The sequence below is a fragment of the Bison bison genome, unplaced genomic scaffold (assembly GCF_000754665.1).
Source record: "Bison bison bison isolate TAMUID 2011002044 unplaced genomic scaffold, Bison_UMD1.0 scf7180017859304, whole genome shotgun sequence".
Classification (NCBI taxonomy): domain Eukaryota; kingdom Metazoa; phylum Chordata; class Mammalia; order Artiodactyla; family Bovidae; genus Bison; species Bison bison.
Window position 1 is genome coordinate 872,587 of NW_011489876.1, and position 13,157 is coordinate 885,743.

Sequence of the window (13,157 nt, forward strand, 5' to 3'; positions counted from 1 at the left end):
AGCTGAGCGCCGAAGAATTGATGCTTTTGAACTGTGGTGTTGGAGAAGACTCTTGAGAGTCCCTTGGACTGCAAGGAGATCCAACCAGTCCATTCTAAAGGAGATCAGCCCTGGGATTTCTTTGGAAGGAATGATGCTAAAGCTGAAACTCCAGTACTTTGGCCACCTCATGGGAAGAGCTGACTCATTGGAAAAGACTCTGATGCTGGGAGGGATTGGGGGCAGGAGGAGAAGGGGACAACAGAGGATTAGATGGCTGGATGGCATCACCGACTCGATAGACATGAGTCTGAGTGAACTCTGGGAGTTGGTGATGGAGAGGGAGGCCTGGCGTGCTGCAGTTCATGGGGTCGCAAAGAGTCGGACAGGACTGAGCGACTGAACTAAACTGAACTGAACTGAAGGACCCCCAGTGGGCTTCCCTGGTGACTCAGGTAAAGAATCTGCCTGCCAATGCAGGAGATGCAGGTTAGATCCCTGGCTCAGGAAAATTCCTTGGAGAAGGAAATGGCAACCAACTCCATTATTCCTGCCTGGAAAATCCCATAGACAGAGGAGCCTGGCAGTCTATAGTCTATGGGGTTGCAAAAGGGTCAGAGACAACTTAGCAATTACACAACAACAACAAAGGACCCCCAATAGGGAGTCTCCGAAAAGGGTGAGTCCAAAAGAATCCAACCACAAAAGGCTTCACCAAGAACAGGGAAGTGCCTATTTACAATAGCCAAGACATGGAAACAACCTACTTTCTGTTGTGATTGTTTGGTGAAGGAGTAAGAAACACACTTATTTTTTCCATCCTGTAACAGAAGTGCATATATCCTCTCTTTTTTGGAGTTCCTCCTTATTTAGATTACCACAGAGCACTGAGCAGAATTCCCTGAGCTATACAGCAGCTTCTCATTAGTTACCTGTTTAGGGCACAGAATATGTCTGCTGGACATTGTTCCTAAAGTGACCCTGGGAGGAAGTGAAAGGAACGCTAAAGCCACAGCCCCTACAAAGAAAAGAAGACCCCAACACGTGTTAGCAGTGTTCCATGGAGCTCTATGTGAAATATCAGAAAAAGTAAAAAATCTTCCTGGTATTAAAGCTTGTCATCCCTCAGTATTCATTAGTGTGGGAAAAAAATAGAAGACACTTATGGCTAAACTATAGCTGATTACCTTCTGCTTTGCGAGCCACTGTTCTGACTTTAAATTGTATTTATTAGACTTCTACAAATAAAAGCTGGAGAGGGTATGAAGAAAAGGGAACCTTCTTGCACTGTTGGTGGGAATGTAAACTGACACATCCATTATGGAGATTCCTTAAAACCTAGGGATAAATCTTCCACATAACCCAGCAACCCCACTCCTTGGCATATACTCAGAGAAAACCATAATGCAAAAAGATACATGCTCCCCAATGTTCATGGCAGCACTATTTACAATAGCCAGGACAAGGAAGCAACCTAGATGTCCATTGACAGAGGAATGGATAAAGAAGATGTGGTACATATACACAATGGAGTATTACTCAGCCATAAAAAGGAACAAAATTGTGCCATCCAGAGACGTGGATGGACCTAGAGACAGTCCTACAGAGAGAACTCAGAAAGAGAAAAACAAATACAGTACATTAATGCATATTTATGGAATCTAGAAAAATGGTATAGATGACCTTATTTGTAAAACAGAAATAGAGACACAGACACAGAGAACAAACTTTTGGACACCAAGCAGGGAAAGGAGGGTGGGATGAATTGGAGATTGGGGTTGACATATACACATTATTGATACCATGCATAAAATAGATAATTAATGAAAACCTACTGCATAGCACAGGGAATTCTACTCAATGCTCTTTGGTAACCTAAATGGGAAGGAAATGCAAAAAGGAGAGGAGATATATATATATATGTATGTATGTATGTATGTATAGCTGATTTGAGCTTCCCTAGTGGCTCAAATGGTAATGAGCCACTCAAATGAGTCTTCCTGAAATGCAGGAGACCCAGATTCAATCCCTGGGTCAGAAAGATCCCTTGGAGAGAGAATGGCAACCCACTCCAGTATTCTTGCCTGGAGAAGTCCATGGACAGAGGTGCCTGGAGGGCTATAGTCCATGGGGTCGCAGCGAGTCAGACACAACTGAGCCACTAACACACACATAGCTGATTCACTGTACTGTATAGTATAAGCACTATATTGTAAAACAACTAACCCCCAATTAAAATTAAATCTTTAAAAAATCACTTTGAGGACTAGATGAATTACTAGGAGTAAATTTCTCATCTAGCTTATGTTCCTTATAGTGTATACACTCAAAGAAATATATTTTCCTCCTCCTTTTGTTCCCCTCCAATCTCCAACAACCTGTGTAGTAATTTCCAAATACTGACATTCATCTGGTTAAGAATTCACTGAAGAAATAAGCATATAGATTTCTGGATAATATCTGGAAAAAAATAATAAAAAAAAATAAAAACTGAGATGGGAATAAAATCTTGCACATGAAAATCAAAGGTGAATTTGACGGTAAAATTTATTTCTGTATTTCCTAGGAAGCTTGAGTACATATAAAAGTATTGTTTTTCTCACCAAAATAAAAACACATCTAGGTAAACCTCAGAGCCAAAGTTTATATAACTACTAGAAAATAATGGATTCTATCTTAAGATAATTCACGGAAGCTGATAACCAAAATGCTCAGCAAAAAACAATAAATGTTACCTGCCTCTATTGGCTTCAGAGATCATAGAATCATAGTTGTAAATGCCTGAAGAGGCCTTAAGAAGTCATCTAGGTCGAACTCCTAAATTTAGAAATGAGTGAACTAAGGCTCTGAGAGTTAAGATGCTTGCCAAACAGCACAGAGCAGGAGCCAGTGGTGAAACCTGTTAGCAATCATGTGCAAAGGCAGTTAGGTCATTTCACCAAAGGCTGGGGCCTGGAGCAGCCTAAGATCACCACCCAAAACTAGCTCCCTCAATACACAAAGCCTCCCTGTGTAACGGGCTTCTCAGATGCCTCAGCAGTACAGAATCCCCCTGAAGTGCAGAGGACGAAAGAAATGCAGGTTGGATCCCTGGGTTGAGGATATCTCCTGGAGAAGGAAATGGCAACCCCCTCCAGTATTCTTGCCTGGGACAAGAGGAGGGACAATCCTAAGGACAGAGGAGCCTGGCGGGCTACGGTCCATGGGGTCGCAAAAGAGTTGGACATAATTTAGCAACTAAAAGGCTACAATCCTGTATGATGCTTATCTTTAGTTGTCCATACATCCAACACATATTTATTGAGCACCTACTATATGCCTGAAACTGTTCTGAGTGCTTTGGATACAATGGCATACAAGAAAGATAAGGTATCTCTTTCCATGGAGGTTATACTCTACTGGAAGAGATAGATTTTTAAAAAAGCAAACAAAGACACGTGTACCCCAATGTTCATCGCAGCACTGTTTATAATAGCCAAGACATGGAAGCAACCTAGATGTCCATCAGCAGATGAATGGATAAGAAAGCTGTGGTACATATACACAATGGAGTATTACTCAGCCATTAAAAAGAATACATTTGAATCAGTTCTGATGAGGTGGATAAAACTGGAGCCTATTATACAGAGTGAAGTAAGCCAGAAGGAAAAACATAAATACAGTATACTAACGCATATATATGGAATTTAGAAAGATGGTAACAATAACCTGGTGTACGAGACAGCAAAAGAGACACTGATGTATAGAACAGTCTTATGGACTCTGTGGGACAGGGAGAGGGTGGGAAGATTTGGGAGAATGGCAATGAAACATGTAAAATATCATGTAGGAAACGAGTTGCCAGTCCAGGTTCGATGCATGACGCTGGATGCTTGGGGCTGGTGTACTGGGACGGCCCAGAGGGATGGTATGGGGAGGGAGGAGGGAGGAGGGTTCGGGATGGGGAACACATGTATACCTGTGGCGGATTCATTTTGATATTTGGCAAAACTAATACAATTATGTAAAGTTTAAAAATAAAATAAAATTAGAGAAAAAAAAATAAATAAATAAAAAGAATTGATAAAGTGACCAAAAAAAAAAAAAAGCAAACAAATTTCTAAATATGAAAATTAAACCTCTAAGTGCTATAAAGTAAATAAACAGAGGGATATGTGAATAAAGTTGGGAGAGGGTTGTTTAAGTTTATGTAAGAAGTGGGGTGTTAGAGAAGGCTTTTGAGAGTCTCTTGGCTGGCAAGGAGATCAAACCAGTCGATCCTAAAGGAAATCAAACCTGAATATTCATTAGAAGGACTGATGCTGAAGCTGAAGCTCCAACTTTGGCCACCTGATGCAAAGACCCGACTCACTGCAAAAAGACCCTGGTGCTGGGAAAGACTGAAGGCCAAAGAAGAAAGGAGGAGACAGAGGATGAGATGGTTGGATGGCATCACCAACTCATTGGACGTAAGTTTGAATAAACTCCAGGAGATAGTGAAGGACAGGGAAGCCTGGTGTACTACAGTCCATGGGGTCGTAAAGAGTTGGACACGACAAAAGTGACTTAACACACACGTACATACTAGGTCCCAGGGATGCCTGGTTCCAAGATCATCATCCGTTTATCCCCATCATCTTCTCAGACCGTCCCCACCCCAGTTCCCTTCAGCTGTCTCAGCTCCAAGCTGACTCTCCTTCCTGGGCTCCTCTGAAGCTGTCCCACCACTGAAAAAAACATGCTGCCACATTTACTCCCAAGTAGCTGCTTTTTGCAGCAAGGAGGACTGTTCTAAGCCTCTGTGATCAGAGTATTTGTCTGCTGTGCTTCTTCTATGCTATTAACAACAACTACAAACATTTCTTAAGCCCCAATGAGCCTTTTTTTTTTCTTTTTTTTTTTTTTTGGCTGCTGACGTTCGATTCGGTAAAATGACGTTTTTGCCTTACATTTTATTCACTGTATTCCTATTCCAGGCTTCTGCCTCTCCCCAAAGGCATCTCAGTGCAGCATTGTGGAGGCAGTTCCAGAAGGCTGAGGCCTGTGTCTCCATCATGTCTGCGTTCCCCATGGAGATGTCTGGTGTGATTCAGTGAGAGTCTAAGACTGATGGCTACACTACCTGAGCCATGCAGTAGGGGGAGAAATTTCCCGCCAAACCCATCCTATGGGAATTAAAGGCTACCAGGTCCTGGACTAGGGCTTCCCTGACGGCTCAGACAGTAAAGAATCTGCCTGCAGTGACGGAGACCTGTGTTTGATCTCCGGGTCGAGAAGATCCCTTGAAGAAGGGAATGGCTACCCACTCCAGCATTCTTGCCTGGAGAATCCCATGGACAGAGGAGCCTGGCAGGCTACAGTCCATGAGGTCTTAAAGAGTCAGACATGACTGAGTAACTAACACTTTCACTTTTTCTTTTCAGTCCCTGAGCTAGACCAGATTCTCTCTAGGCTCACAACACACCCCGTGTCACTGATAAACTGATTTTACATTCACCTCTCTTGATCAAAATCCTTCCTCCCGCATCAGTTTTCAATACTGTGGGAGTTGATGCTGCAGCCTGGTGCAGTCCAAGTCCTCTCCATCTGTGGTGGTCAGCGTGGGCCACCATGCTTGTGTGAAGTATGAAGTGCTGACCTGTAGCATCCCAGGATAATGAAAGCTCAGTGCTGGAAGGGACCTTCTCAGTCATCCAATCCAGCCTGTCCCCCTCAGCAATCCTGCCCAATGGCCTGCAGCCTCTAAGTGAATACCTTTATGACAAGGAGCTCACTCCCTCTGAAGGCAACAGGGGTATGTCAGAATCTAGCAAACTAGGGTTGAGAGAAACTGTGAGACTGGGATTGATACAGCTTCCCTGGTGGCTCAGCAGTAAAGGATCTGCCTATGATGCAGAAGATGCAGGTTTGACCCCTGGGTCGGGAAGATCCCCTGGAGAAGGAAATGGCAACCCACTAGTCCAGTATTCTTGCCTGCAGAATGCCATTGGCAGAGGAGCCTGGTCGGCTACAGTCCATGGGGTCACACAGAGTCAGACACAACTGAAGCAACTGAGCATGCAAAATGCACATATACTAGGTAACTAATGAGAACCTACAGTACAGCTCAGGAAACTCCACTCAGTGCTCTGCGGTGAGCACTGAATGGGAAGGACATCCATAGAAGAGGAGGTATACGTTAAAACAAAAAATAAAAGAAATCTCGCAAACTATTCTGAAGTGGCCCATTGCTCCCCAAGGGTGGAATGAGGTACCTTTCCACTTTCTGTCATCCTCCCCTACAGCCTTCCCGTCTTCCCTTCCCCTCTAGCAAATGCACATATACTAAGTTGAATTCTAAAGTATAAACACAGCAGAATCTAGGCAGGGACTAACATTTGAGTCACAGATCTATATGATTGGAAGAAACTTTTGCTGTTGTTGTTGTGCAGCCACTAAGCTGCTGTGCAGCCACTAAGTTATGTCCAACTCTTTGCAACCCCATGGACTGTAGCCCAGCTTCCAAGCAAAAGTTCACCCCCATCCCATCCCCCCAGCTCCCTCCATGGGGACATTCTTAGGAAAACCAGACTTTTCCTTAAGGAGAAATGGCTAAGTTCTCTTATGACTTCAGAAAGCAAGCAGCCTGGGCAGCAACGAACACACACTGACATTCTCACCGGATAGGGACCCAACTTCCTACATGTTGGGGAGACTTGGTGGCAGGTGACGCCTCACAGGACAGGGTGAATGAGGAGGTCAGGCCCCTTAGGCAGCAACAATTGAAGGGAGGACGGGGAGGTGGGGTGGGGGAAGGGAGGCTGGACCAGGATATGTGCAAGCTTCCCATGACACAGATCCAGAACCAAGGAGAGAAGCTGCCAAAATGCATCATCCCACCAGCCACTGTCCACAGCTGCTGAGTCACCAGACTGGGGGTCAGGAGGAATCCAGACAGCCCCTTCAGGGACCCAAGAATGCAGCTTACTCACCTCCTCCTCCAGCCGAAGGCTTTGACCTTGGCAGGAGAGAGTAAGTATGGGATGGCGATTCAAGGACAAAATTTGCGTGTCCTAGACTCCATCCATATAATCAAATCTATGGTTTTTCCAGTAGTCATGTATGGTTGTGAGAGTTGGACCATAAAGAAAGCTGAGATCCTTCTGAGATCCTTATTGGATCCTGAGTGTTGGATAAGACCCTTGAGAGTCCCTTGAACAGCAAGGAGATCAAACCAGTCAATCCTAAAGGAAATCAATCCTGAATATTCCTTGGAAGGACTGACGCTGAAGCTGAAGCTCCAATAACTTTGGCCACCTGATGCGAAGAGCCAGCTCATTGTAAACAATCCCGATGTTGGGAAAGATTGAGGGCAGGAGGAGAAGGGGGTGACAGAGGATAAGATGGCTAGATGGCATCATCGACTCAATGGACATCAGTTTGAGCAAACTCTGGGAGATGGCCAAGGAGCAGGAAGCCTGGTGTGCTGCAGTCCATGCAGTCGCAAAGAGTTGGACATAATTGAGCTACTGAACAACAACAACAAGCCTCTATCAACACCCTGGATAGGATAGAGAATGTCTCTCAAGACTTGGCAAAATGTTTGACTGATGTGATGGAAGGAAAGACAAGTGGAGGAGAAGTGGGTGTTTCTACACAAAAGAATGGGAACCCAATATGCCTCAAAAGTCAAGTGGTCACCATTGACATTATACAGTGGGATTTCTGCTGAATTTCAACAAGTCAGTTTAAACCCTTCTCCCAAGCTTGGTCTGAGCACATCAGGTGGATGTCCACCTCTCTTCAGAGCATGAACACAGCCAAGCACCACACCACTGACCTCTACAGAACTGTGGTCAATAAAGGTCAGTAAGGTTCTTTCCTGGGCTTCCCTGGTGGCTCAGACAGTAAAGAATCTGCCTGCAATGCAGGAGACCCAGGTTTGACTCTTGGGTTGTGAAGATCCCCTGGAGAAGGGAATGGATACCCACTCCAATATTCTTCCCTGGAGAATCCCATGGACAGAGAAGTCTGGCAGGCTACAGTCCATGGGGCTGCAAAGAGTCGGACATGACTGATGACTAACACTGACTTTTCACTTTCACCTTTCAAGGCTTTTTCCTACCTGTCACTGTGAAGTCATGTCTGTACTGGAGAGCTGGACTGTACTATCCCTGATCATCCAGGCTCTCTTTGGATCTGACCCATCACCCCAGCCTGCCAAGGCTCTTTTTGGATCCTGACTCCATTTATCAAGGTTTGCATCGCACTCTCCCCACTTCATGTCAGCCCGAATTTGAGCATGCCCTCTGCCTCCTTGTTTCAGCCACAAACACTTTGCCGGGACAAGACTGAGAATGAGGCTCTTCTCCAGGCCGACAGGGACTTCACCAGCTTTGAGTCTCCTCATTTCAGAATCCCCACTTTGGTCACTAGAGAGTCAACAAACAGACTGTCAGATTCTGTAGTGACACAGACAGCTCATGGAAGTAAGACACTAGTTCCAAGAACTGAGACTCCAGCTGGGCTTTATAGGTCAGGACAAAAGCCAAAGGATATGAAGGCATAACCCTGAGTCACTATTTTTTAGATTTTTTTTTTATGTTAACCATTTTTAAAGTCTTTGTTGAATTAGTTACATTATTGTTTCTGTTTTATTGGGGTTTTTTGTTTTTGGTTTTTGTCATGAGGCATGCGGGAGCTTAGCTCCCCATTGAACCCATACCCCCTCTGCATTAAAAGATGAAGACTTAATCACTGGACCGCCAGGGAAGTCCCCTAAGCTACTACAGCACTACAATTCCCTGTGAAACCAGGGTTTAATAGAGGCCAATTAAAGTCACCATCAGGAATTTGAATGCATAAGAAGTCAGTCTCAATTAACAGCAGCTAAGGTCTACAGGGGAGAGTTCAGCTCCAGGATGGAAGGTGCAGACCACTCCTACAGGTGAAAGGTCCCTTTATATTTTTTTCCTTTTTTTGGCTGCGCTGTGTGGCATGTTGAATCTTAGTTCCCTGACCAGGGATTGAACTTCTACCCCCTGAATCCAGAGCACAGAGTCTTAACCACTGGACAGCCAGGGAAGGGAGTTCAGCTCAGTTCAGCTCAGTCATGTCCCATTCTTTGCAACTCCATGGACTGCAGCACGCCAGGCTTCCCTGTCCATCACCAACTTCTGGAGCTTGCTCAAACTCATGTCCATCGAGTAAGTGATGCCATCCAACCATCTCATCCTCTGCCGTCCCCTTCTCCTCCTGCCTTCAATCCTTCCCAGCATCAGGGTCTTTTCCAATGAGTCCTCTTAAATGATAATATTTGTTGAGTCTTAAAGTGTATGTTTTAGACAGAATCCCCAGAGTCTGGGTCAGCCTGCAAGGAATACATTCCCTGGAGGGTCTCTGGATGTTATTCCTCGAATCCTGGATTACACACAGGATTTTACGGTTTCTACCTTCCAAGGTTCATGAGGGAATAATCAAGTTAACCAACATTATTTAAATTCAGAATACCAAGTGCATTTTTTGTTCCAAGATGCATGATGTGCATTTTGTTACCTGAACCTGAAATGAAGGATCCAGAAACTTTCTGGATCATTTTAGTTTTTCAAGTAGGATGTCATCATCCCAAGATGTTTTACTTCATAAGTAAATATGAAATATATTTACTTTGCCAAGGTTGACAGGATCAGCTGAAAGAAAATGAGTTTTCACAATTATTTGAGTCTTTAAAAAAATGATACTAGAAATTTAAGGTTTCTCTTCTCTATTTACCATCAACAGATGAATACATTGGGCTTCCCTGATGACTCAGTGGGTGAAGAAGCCACCTGCAATGCAGAAGGCACAGCAGATGCACATTCAATCCCTCGTTCAGGAAGATCCCTTGGAGGAGGAAAATGGCAATCCACTCCAGTACTCTTGACTGGGAAATCCCATGGACAGAGGAGCCTGGCAGCCTACAGTCCACAGGGTCATAAAAAGTCAGATATGACTGAGCAAATACATTCTCTCTATCTTACTGGTTTGAAAGGTCTATCACTTGAATAAATGCCTGAGTATGAGTACATTTCAGCTAAAATATTGGGTTGGTCAAAAAGTTTATTCGAGGCTTTCCATACCATGTTACAGAAACACCAACACCAAGTCGTTGCAAACTTCACCTTCACTCTGAGTCACATTTTCCAAAGAAACATGAGTGGCGACCCTTCTGGGTCCCTCCTAGTGCTGAAAAGAGGGTGATGCCTCGTCGGTGTGCATAATCGGAATGAACTGTTCCGTGGAGAAGGTCTTTCCTTGAGTTTAAATTTATGCTATTAAGACTCTCTTTCGCAAACTGGAATGCGGATCTTATCAATGTCACTCACAGCACCACTCTTCCACCTGCCCCTTAAACACACGATGTAGTGGTGTTTAGTTGCTGAGTTGTGTCCCACTCTTTTGCGACCCCATGGACTGCAGCTCACCAGGCTCCTCTGTCCATGGGATTTTCCAGGCAAGGATACTGGAGTGGGTTGCCATCCCCTTCTCCAGGGGATCTTTCGGATTCCTGCATTGGCAGGCAGATTCTTTACCACTGAGCCACCAAGGAAGCCCCACTAAACACATAGTCTCTCTCAAATTTCTCTCTCTTTCTCTCTCCTTCCATCTCCTTCCCCTACACACACACACACACACACACACACACACACACACACACACCCCTTTAATCAGCCCTGGCAAGCAGGGCCAAAAGTAATCTGTGAAAAGATCTTGCTGGAACAGACTTCACCTTGTATTAATAGTTCCTTGAAAGGAGAAAACCTGAACATGCAATCACAATACTTCTTTATATATGTGAACCCTCTTCAGTCCTCGGCAATAGGCTTGGTGCATACGAGAAAGTCAATAATTAATTGTCTTTCCTAGAAAAACCAACATAGATTGCCCTTCCACCCCCACGGAGAGCCCGGCATGACTGATGTTTGAATATTCTTTCTGCCACAGAAAGACTAGAATGCTCTGGCTGAAGACCACGCTGGCACTTCACAAGGGGTTATTTAAAAACTAGACTATTACTCTAAACGGGCAGAGGAAAGAAAGCCTGCCTGTGCCAATATACACAATATAGATCCTCTTACCCTGGAGCCCACCCCTCCCACAAAACTGTACTTAAGAGCCCGTTTTTCAAGGACTTGAAGTAAGCTCACCCATTGGAAAGAGCCTCAATCACCAAAATGTCACGTGGAAATAATTCTAAAACACCTCAGGGGAAAGAAGTGGAAAATTGTATTCCTTGAACAGCACTCCACAGGTAAAGAAAAAAGCTAGATGGATGATCATCACAAATCTTCATCAGTTGTAAACTTCCTACCCAACTCTTTGCTTCTCCCATTCCCTCCCCTCTTCCTGGTCCAGTCATACTGGTGATCATCAGCATAGAGAAGGAAGCGATCATTTATTTGGGGAAAGTGAGCAAAACTGTGGTTGCTGAGAAGTGCTACATGTGAGAATGATCCAGAAGGGAAAAGTGCCATGGAGAAGGAAGGTGTTTCCTGGGAGAATCTCTGTAGCTCCCTCCCCAGCATCATCATGTCCACCCTATCAGGGGTGCAAGGCTAAGGGAGGACCAGTCTCGGGGGGGATCCAGTCTGGGAAGTGGAATCTACCTTTTGATCTCAAAATGAAATATGTATTTTTCCCACAGCCCCTTCCCCATTGACACTCATGATTACCTCCCTGGCAGAGAAAAGGCATCTTTACTTTTTAAACAGAGTACAAATCACTATTTTACCTTACCCCAAATGGCAGGAGGAGGGGACTCCCCAAAAGATTGCTGTCCAGATACTTCTTGATGGTATGCCCAGGGTCAACATACTGTTTGTTGAGCACCTACTAGGCACTGAGGCTACTTTAGACACAAAGAATTCATCAGTCAACAAAACAGACAGAAATCACTTTTCTCAAGAAGTTCATATTCTAACTAGGGGAACCAGAAAATGAACATAATATATAAGTTGTATAATGTCACATGGCTTCCCAGGTGGCATAGTGGTAAGGAATCCACCTGCCAATGCAGAAGATACAAGAGATGTGGGTTTGGTCCTTCAGTCGGGAAGAGCCCCTGGAGAAGAAAAGGGCAAGCTACTCCAGTATTCTTGCCTGGGAAATCCCATGGACAGAAAAACCTGGTGGGCTACAGTCCATGGGGTCACCAAGAGTTGGACGTGACTGACCACACACGCATGGCATGGCATGGCATGGCATAATATCATACAAGAAAAAGAAGTTGGAAGTGCTGGGGGGGTATAAATTGCAATGGCTTTTTGTTTTATTTAAGGTTTTTTTTCCATGTGGATCATTTTAAAGTTTTTATTGGATTGATTTGTTATTAATACAGTATTGCTTCTGTTTTTTATGTTTTGGCTCTATGGTGGCAGGGCACATGGGATCTTAGCCCCCCAGTTAGGGATCGAACCCGCCCTCCCCTGCATTTAAAGGCGAAGTCTCAACCACTGGGCCCACTGGACCACCAGGGAAGTCCCTGCAGTTTTAAATAGAGTGGTCAGGATAAGGGGGGGCAAGATAGGGGAGGGTTTCTTAGGGAAAAACTTCTTATTTTCCACTTTTCCAAACACAAGAGTTGGAGCCTGCCCTTTTCCTTGCAGGCATCACAGCGTTGACTCTCTCTAGGAACCTGGCTGGGATCTGCCAGGCTCTGGAGTCATTTGCTTCTACCTACAGCAGCGCTGTGACGTTTTGCTCCTTGGCCCCAAGTGCCTGTCTGCCTCCACAGCTCTCCGACTCCAGCCAGGCCAGGCCCCAGCCCCCCTCTCTGGCTGTTCCAATGTCTCCTGCTCCCAGTGAGCCACAGCCCACCCCACCCAGGCCCCAAGAGCACAAGTGCAAGCCTAAATAGGCAGAAAACACCGTTACTGGACAACAGATTGATTACATGGGCACAGTGTCTTTGTTGCCAATGTCAGAGTCCAACACTAAGCATAATGCAAATCAGTGTATATCCCAATACATGAACTTGTATAAGCCTATCAGTGAGAGAGGAAAAGGAAGGAGGGGAGGGAGGGAGGGGGGAGAGAGAGGGAGAGAAAGGAAAGAACAGAAGGAAGGAAGGAAAAGAGAGAGGGAGTGGAAAAGAGAGAGCAAGAGACAGGGAAGGAGGGAGAGAGGAAAGGGAGGGAGAAAGAGAAAAATGGAAGGAAGGACGGAGGAAGGGAGAGAGAAGG

General features: G+C 44.9%; 1 protein-coding gene across 1 annotated transcript in view; it reads right to left on the reverse strand.

The window, feature by feature from the left end:
• Nucleotides 1-13,157, reverse strand: part of ADAMTSL3 (ADAMTS-like 3) — a 381,686-nt gene that overhangs the window by 317,516 nt on the left and 51,013 nt on the right. The window lies entirely within an intron of this gene.